This window comes from Aotus nancymaae, unplaced genomic scaffold (genome assembly GCF_030222135.1).
Source record: "Aotus nancymaae isolate 86718 unplaced genomic scaffold, 86718_ANA_hifiasm-v0.15.2.pri h1tg000011l, whole genome shotgun sequence".
NCBI classification, from domain to species: domain Eukaryota; kingdom Metazoa; phylum Chordata; class Mammalia; order Primates; family Aotidae; genus Aotus; species Aotus nancymaae.
In genome coordinates this window covers 78,693,396-78,700,734 of record NW_026988422.1, presented here as the reverse complement: position 1 = coordinate 78,700,734, position 7,339 = coordinate 78,693,396, and the positions used below count along the sequence as shown (strand labels likewise).

Here is a 7,339-nt window from a genome sequence, read left to right as displayed (position 1 = left end):
TTGGGTCAGTTCCTTGCCACCTCCCTACCCTATTGGTAAGGAGGGAAGCCAGCCCTGGAGCATCCAGTGCTCCTTGAAATATCAGGTATCCTAAAAGGATGTGTGCAGGCTTGCATCTGGAAGAGAAATCCCTAGATTCAGCCACAAGTAACAGGATCCCTTCTCCCCCCACCAACTTTGGCTTAAATCAGTGAGACTTTCCTTTTCTCTCCTCCTGAGAAGTCTAGAGATAGGCTACCAAGTACCAGCTCAGCTGGGAGATCCCCACCTAGGCAGCGCTGAAGGAACTGAGAGGCAAACACCCAGATAGATAGAACAGCAAAGTGGGTCTATCCGGGGGGGCCAGCAGCCTACCAAGCTCAGAGCCTCAGGGGCTGACAGCATTCCAGGCTGAAAGCCTCAAGCAGACTCTGACCCACTCATTTAGTCTCCCTTAACAGGTGATCATTATTAATAAACAGGTGTTCTGTATATATCAAGTAGGCAGCTGTTACCTACTTACCACTAATTGCAAACCAAAAGGTATTCTTCACAAGGGAGCCACGGGGGCAGGACAAACTTCATGTTTCTCAGCAGTGAAGACAGTCGCTGGCATCATCTCAGCTTACAGGTGTCAGAGCCAAGGCTTTGTAACTTTTCTTTATATCACAGTTACCTCATGGCCCAGGATGTTTGCCGTACCTCCAATTTTTCATCTGGGTTCCAGGAGGAGGAAGAGGAGTGAGTTAGATGAATCGGCCCTCCTCGTTAGGAGCTTTCCTAGAAGCTCCACCAGCCACTTCTGTTCTCATCTTGTTGGCCAGGACTGTGTCACAGGCCCTCCCCATATCTGCAAGGAGTCTGGGAACATGCACCCCAATAAGATGGGGGTTCTTCTAGTAAGAATGAAGGGTAAGGTGGATTGGAGTGGCACTTAGCTGTCTCTGCTACAGTTGGAGGGAAAACCCAGAGTTCATCCTGACCCTCCATGTCTTGGCCATATGCTCCTTGTGTGGGACTTGAAGGCATCATCCTTGCAGTGTGAAAGTGACCTGCCGCCACTGCCTGCCACCTGCCTCTCAGGGGTCCCCGGGTCCTTCAAGTCTACCCAAAGGTATTGCAGACATTCTTCCTGCAAGACTTGGGAACCAACAAATAAGTCAAGTGCCCTGCTCGCCAGAGTTTGTGTGCAGGAACAGCCCCTCCCATCTTCGTCCCGGCCGTGAGCACCAGAGCTAAGCGTTTGAACCCTTTCTTTGTTTGGATTCAGCCCAGGCAATGCCTATTTGCTTTGATTTCTTCTTGAGCATGTGGAGCTCCTGGGTGCAAATCTTGGAAAATGAGGATCTCTGAGCTTTTCCAGGTCAGTCCTTTGTTTTCTAGCAGACAATTGAGGCTTTGAAAGGGAAAGTGGGTGGGGGCACCCCACAGGTGGCCCTCATCACCCAATTGCCAGTGCCTGCAGGCTCCTTCAGCAGAGGCCCAGAGTCAAAGGACTTAAAACCAGCTGTCGTTTCTCCCTTAGTTTCTGTGTATGAGAGAAATGCCTTCTGTTTTTCAAAGTAAGAACAAGGAGGAATTTGTTTCTAACAGAACATTAAAACACAGGCTCTTGGTCTAAAAGCAAATTGTACAGCAGGATGTTCAGGGCCTTGAAGCACAGACAGCAGGACTTAGCATCTCCCAGCGCCTGCTCTCCGTTGTCATGGTAACACCATCCCCAACCCAACCACCTTGTCCAGCCGGGAGACAGCCATCACAAGGAGGGACCTCCGTTTCCCCCAAGGATCCTGGGCTTCCTTTCTGAAACGCTTGCTTCTGAGCTCAGCAACCAGGGACACCAGGCCAGCCCATCCCCAGCACCTCTGTGGGGATGAGGGCCAGAGCCCTGCAGCCCCTCTTCCTTTTCTGATGAGAAAGGGAGGGAAGGAAACATACACTGAGGGCCTGCAATGTGGTCATGACACTTTCAAAAAGCCTGTGCTGTGGAGTCATGATCAGAAACCTGGTGCAGAAACCAGAGTGTGAAGAGGGTCTGCAGCCTGCCTCAGAGCAGCCAGCTAGGTGGTGAGTGGTAAATTTGGGACTTGAACCCAGGCATGACTGGCTCCAGGCCCGATGTTCCACTCTAAGGAATGTTCCCTGGGCCTCAGTAGCCTTCCCTTCCCTCCCCTCCCCTCTCCTCCTCTCCCCTCCCCTCCCTTCCTCTTCTCCCTCCCCTCCCCCTCCTCTCCTCCCCTCCCCTCCCTCCCATCTCCCCCTCCTCCCCTCCCCCTCCTCTCCTCTCCTCCCCTCCTCTCCCCCATCCTCTCCCCCATCCTCTCCCCCTCCCCTTCCCCCTCATCTCCCCTCCCCACTTTCCTCCCCTCCTATCCTCCCCTCCTCTCCCCCATCCTCTCCCCCCTCCCCCTCCCCCTCATCTCCCCTTCCCACTTCCCTCCTCTCCTCTCCTCCCCTCCTCTCCCCCATCCTCTCCTCCCTCCCCCTCCCCCTCATCTCCCCTCCCCGCTTCCCTCCCCTCCTCTCCTCTGCAGGCTGTGGGCTGCTGCCACTCTGGCAACTGGTGAGCTAGCTGGAGGCAACATTCCAAGTCAGGGGCAGCAGGGCTTTCCTCCTGTGCCCACTCCCGCTGGGAAGTCCTTTGACTCCCACCATTGATGGGAGCTGGCAACACCAGGATGAGGCCCCAGGGGATGGGAGCAGGTACCCACTGCCTGTCTACCTTCGCCCTGGAAAAGCACAGACAGGTCAGCACTTGCAGGGGCAGGCAGAGGACAGAGTTGGCTTTGCGCGGTCACTGCCTGCTGAGCAGCTCCAATTCCTCTCATGGGAGAAACAAGGAGGCAGTCGCTTGTGCATGTTCCAGAAGTTTTGTTGGGGAGGAGGAAGTGGACAGGAAGTTGTGTGTGTGTGCGAAGGGGTGGGTGGGTGGGGGGAGGCACGTGGATGTGAGCGTAGCATGTGCGAGTACTACACACACATCTCCATGCAGAAGCACCCCTGGGCAGCCCTGGCTCCCAGCGCTGGGCTTCAGCACGACAGACCCCAGCCTGTGGTCTCTCTCAACCCAGGGAGACCGCAGGGGGCTCAGGACATTTTCCCCAGAGTCTAGAGTTCTATGCCTCTCCTGGGAGCAACTGGTGTCCTCTCCCTGGCATTCTCCACAAAGAAGGGCAGGTTGGTTGACCCTTTAGATCTCTGTCATCTGGGAACTTCCCTGGGCTGGTTTAGAAACAATGCCCTTTTTCTCAGGATAGCAGATAACCTGCTTTGAAAGAGGGCTTAATTCTATGGGTCCTAAACTTTCTCATTTCTCTCTCTCTCTCTCTTTCTGTGTGTGTGTGTGTGTGAGGAAAAATGGCAAGTTTCCAACACCAGCTTTGGAGGAACGATTATGTCTTCCCTCCATTTCAAGTCCAAAAGACCAGAGCTCTCATTCCAAAGCCTCCCACCCAGATGATCTGTTAGTTTTGTCATGTCTCCCATGGTGGGGGCCGTGTCTCCTCAGAACCCACCCTGGAGGCAGCAGGTGGACGTGCAGTGACCTCCACCCCTGAGGTTGTGAACGAGGAAGTCTGAGGAGCTGAGAATGTTTTTCAAGATGCTCCCAGATGAGGCTGATGTCACATGAGACAGAGTGTTGCTATCGCCTGGAGTCCAACCTCTGCATAAACGAGGTTCTCGTACACCAGTTCTCAAATTCACTCTACCCTAAGCTGAGTCTACAGGAGCAAACTCACTTCATCCTTTGTACCTGGAGACCTGGTTATACTAACCTGATACTGACCCGTTCATGTAGCTGTTATGGTGTGTTTCATGCAGTGTGGACCAGGCAATGGCATGCGGGGTGTGTGTGTGTGTGTGTGCACGCGTGCGCACTTTTGTGTGTATACGTGTGTGTAGATGCTGCATAAATGATTTTTGATGTCAAACTCAAATTCATTCCATTGTTTAAAATGTTCTATTAAGTAAACAGTATGCAGAGGGACCATATCTACTCTTGTCATATTATTTGTGATTGCAAAACATGCATTTGCAATAAATTAAGCTTTCTGGGAAGGCAAGCAGTATTGGAGCCAAATGACTGTCTCGGAACATGTGTGTGTTATCTCGGTTCATATCAAGTCCAAAGCTGATGGAGCCTTCCCCGCCATCCAGGGAGGAACACCAGGACCGCAGAGTTTCTTCTTAGTGTTATATTTTAAAGTTGCATTGATGCTTTCCTCCCCTTCCTTTTGTGCAAGTTGGAAGTAGCAGTGTTCTAAAAGATGGTTTGACGTTTTTGCTGTTGTTGTATGTTTTTAAAAATGTATCTGCTTTACGTTTGGAAATAAAAATCTCTATTTTGGTCTATGAAATATTGCGTGGTTTGGAAATTCCTTTTCTGAAGTAAAGGAATTTGTCCAAGAGGTTCTGAGAAGAAAGATGATGTGTGGCTAAGACTGACATTTTGAAATTCTGACTTTCAGTTCAAGCTCGTTCATGCAGAGGCTGAACTCAAGGCGATAGCTACACTTGATCTCATGTGAACATCAGCCTCGTCTGGGATCGTCTTCAAAGACATTCTCAGCATCTCTCCAGACCTCCTTGTGCACAATCTCAGGGTTAGGGTCATGGGCAGGCCAAGTGGATACTGAAAATTCCAAAATGCACTCTGAGTGCATTTTCTAGAGAAACAGCACCCCAAATAGATCCAGGCACTACCCCAGATAGAGGTAGAAGGAGGCCTTTCCAACCATTTCACTCCTAACCCTAGGGATCAAAGCCCCACCAAGACAATTTAACAAAGAATTCTTGGGTTTAGTGATCTGGTGTCTTAACTCACAGTGCACTGGAAGCTGAACGAGAGGACTCCGCCAGATGCAGGAGAAGCTGGAGACAGCCTCACTTTCCAGGGTAGGTCTAAGAAACTAGCAAGTAAACCCAGGGGCCGCCACAGGCTAACAAAGGCTCCTAACGACGGCCCTGATTTACCAAAAAGAGGAAAATTGATGTCAGAATCTTCTGCTTACAAAGGGACAGAAGTGTACACTTCAGTTCAGAACACTGGCATTAGAAGGATTTAAAATAAAAAAGTTTTCCATGTTGTATAGTTTATTGTCCCAAGTGAGAATTTTTTAAAAATCTGCCATTATTTTAATAATGTGTGTAATACGTTTCCTGAGTTCTTCCCATCTCTGTGTAAACCCTTCTCACCCTTTGGGAGCGGGGGCGGGATGGGGGTGGCGGGACTTGAGTGAGCAGCATTGTATCTGTAGCGCCTCACTCCTTACACGACAGGTAAAGGAAGAGACAAAGTTTTAATCTCCATACGAATCCAAGTGGAGTCCAGAGCCGTGCCTGAGAAAGACTTGGAACCATTAGTGCAAAAGTAATTCCAGGCTGGAAGTGGTGGCTCATGCCTTTAATCCCAGCACTTTGGGAGGCTGAGGTGGGCAAATCATTTGAGGTCAAGAGTTTGAGACTAGCCTGGCAAACATGGTGAATCCCCGCTTCTACTAAAAATGCAAAAAAAAAAAAAAAAAAAATTGCTGGGTATGGCGATGCATGCCTGTAGTCCCAGCTGCCTGGGAAGCTGAGGCAGGAGAATCGCTTGAACCCAGGAGATGGAGATGGCCGCAAGCCAAGATCACGCCCCTGCAGTCCCACCTGGGCGACAGTGAGACTCCGTCTCAATAATAATAATAATTATGGCTTTTGCCAGTAAAAGTAACAGATTTGGATCTGGTTCAGTGGCACATGCCCTAGAGTTAGATGCCATTCAAATGAGTCTCTGAGTTTTTGACTTGGTGAAGCAGTTCTGCAGAGAAAGGGCAAAGAATGAGAAAGTGTGTTCTATTGGGAAGGAGGGGCGATCCTTGGTTTTTCCAGACTGGTCTTGTTTAGGGCAGACAAAGCCCGGTTGCCGGCACTCCTGTAGCAGACCCTGCAAACAGAAGAATCACTTTCTGCTGTCAGGCTGCAGCAAGACCACTGCTGGCTACAGGAATTTACAACCGAGGGAGGTGACTTCACCCAGAATATCTGGATCCATTGTCTAAAGAGTAGTGCCAAGTTCCCTCACAGAAACACTTGTGAATCTCGTGCCCTGAATAACGAGAACGCTTCTAAGCGGTTGTCCAAAAAATACAGCAGCATGTTTTTTGAAGACAGAACTCTGTCCATTGGGATGCTCTGCCTTTTAGGTCTATATGGAATTGATCGCGGCGTAGCCCTGTTTAGCTGATCTGAAGAAGCCTTAATCTGTGTAACATAAAGGTATACCATATGTCATTTATGTTAACTAAATGTGGTATACATGTTTATTTCTATGGCAGAAGCATCAAACCTGGGGGCAGGAACTTCAGGGTTAAAACGTTGCTTCAGTAAGAAAGCTAGATTCATCCTTCCTTGTTTTAATTTAGCGCCCTTTATGGGAACCCAAACCACTGTGAGAGTAACATTAAACACACACGTTTCTAAATCTTTACTGAGGTCTCTTATATTCCTGGCTAGGCAACTCCTTCATTTTTACGACCGTGTGATTTTTTTCACAACCAGGAGTCCCATGGAAATAATTATCTTACCTCCGTTTTCATCCACGGCTTCCAAGCCCAACCATGACATGCTTAATTGGAGAGATTCATCATCTTCTGGTGGATTCCCCTTGGTGAGAATGTCACTCCGCTACCTGGCCTTGCCGGCCTCCTCTGTCACTGCCTCTGCAGCCCTGGCTCCCAGTACTCCTGCAGTGCCCTTTCTTTGTCCTGCTTCCCTTCATTATGCTGCAAGAGGAGAGACCCCGACTTGCTCAGGGCTTCCAGGCTGGAATTCCGTATTGCAATTGCACGCTGGCATGCATCCTGGTCCCTGGTCCCTGCTCCAGGCTCCAGCTTGGTCTTCACGGTGGGCTGCTGCTGCCAGGTTCTAACAGGAGGGCTCCTCCACCAATGGACAGCTAGGGAAATTGCTCTAAATTGTTCTGAGACGAGGCCTGCCTCCTGTTGTGTGCACTTCCTGTCTTGAGCTTGTGCAAATCACTGAGGCCCTTCTCCTTTGGAGTTAGGTGATGGGATAACAGAAAGTAAAAAGCAACAAACCACAATGCTAAACGCAATGTGGAATCCCGCACTGCATCCTGGAACAGTGCACAGGCATTAGTGGAAAAGCCAATGACACACAAATCAGGTTTGCAGTTTCATTAACACCATGGTACCGGTGTTAATTTCTTGGTGCTCACAAATCCCCCATGGACATGTGAGACATTAGTTACCGTTAGAGGAGACTGGGTGTGTTCGTCTGTTTTTGTGTTGCTATAAAGAAATACCTGGAGCTGGATAATTTATAAAGAGAAGAAGTTTAATTGGCTCACGGTTCTGCA

General features: G+C 49.7%; 1 pseudogene; it reads left to right on the top strand.

Annotated features, from left to right (window-relative positions):
- The first annotated feature begins 658 nt into the window (after positions 1-658).
- Positions 659-2,546, top strand: LOC105721266 (putative uncharacterized protein encoded by LINC00341; annotated as a pseudogene).
- Positions 2,547-7,339: the final 4,793 nt, after the last annotated feature.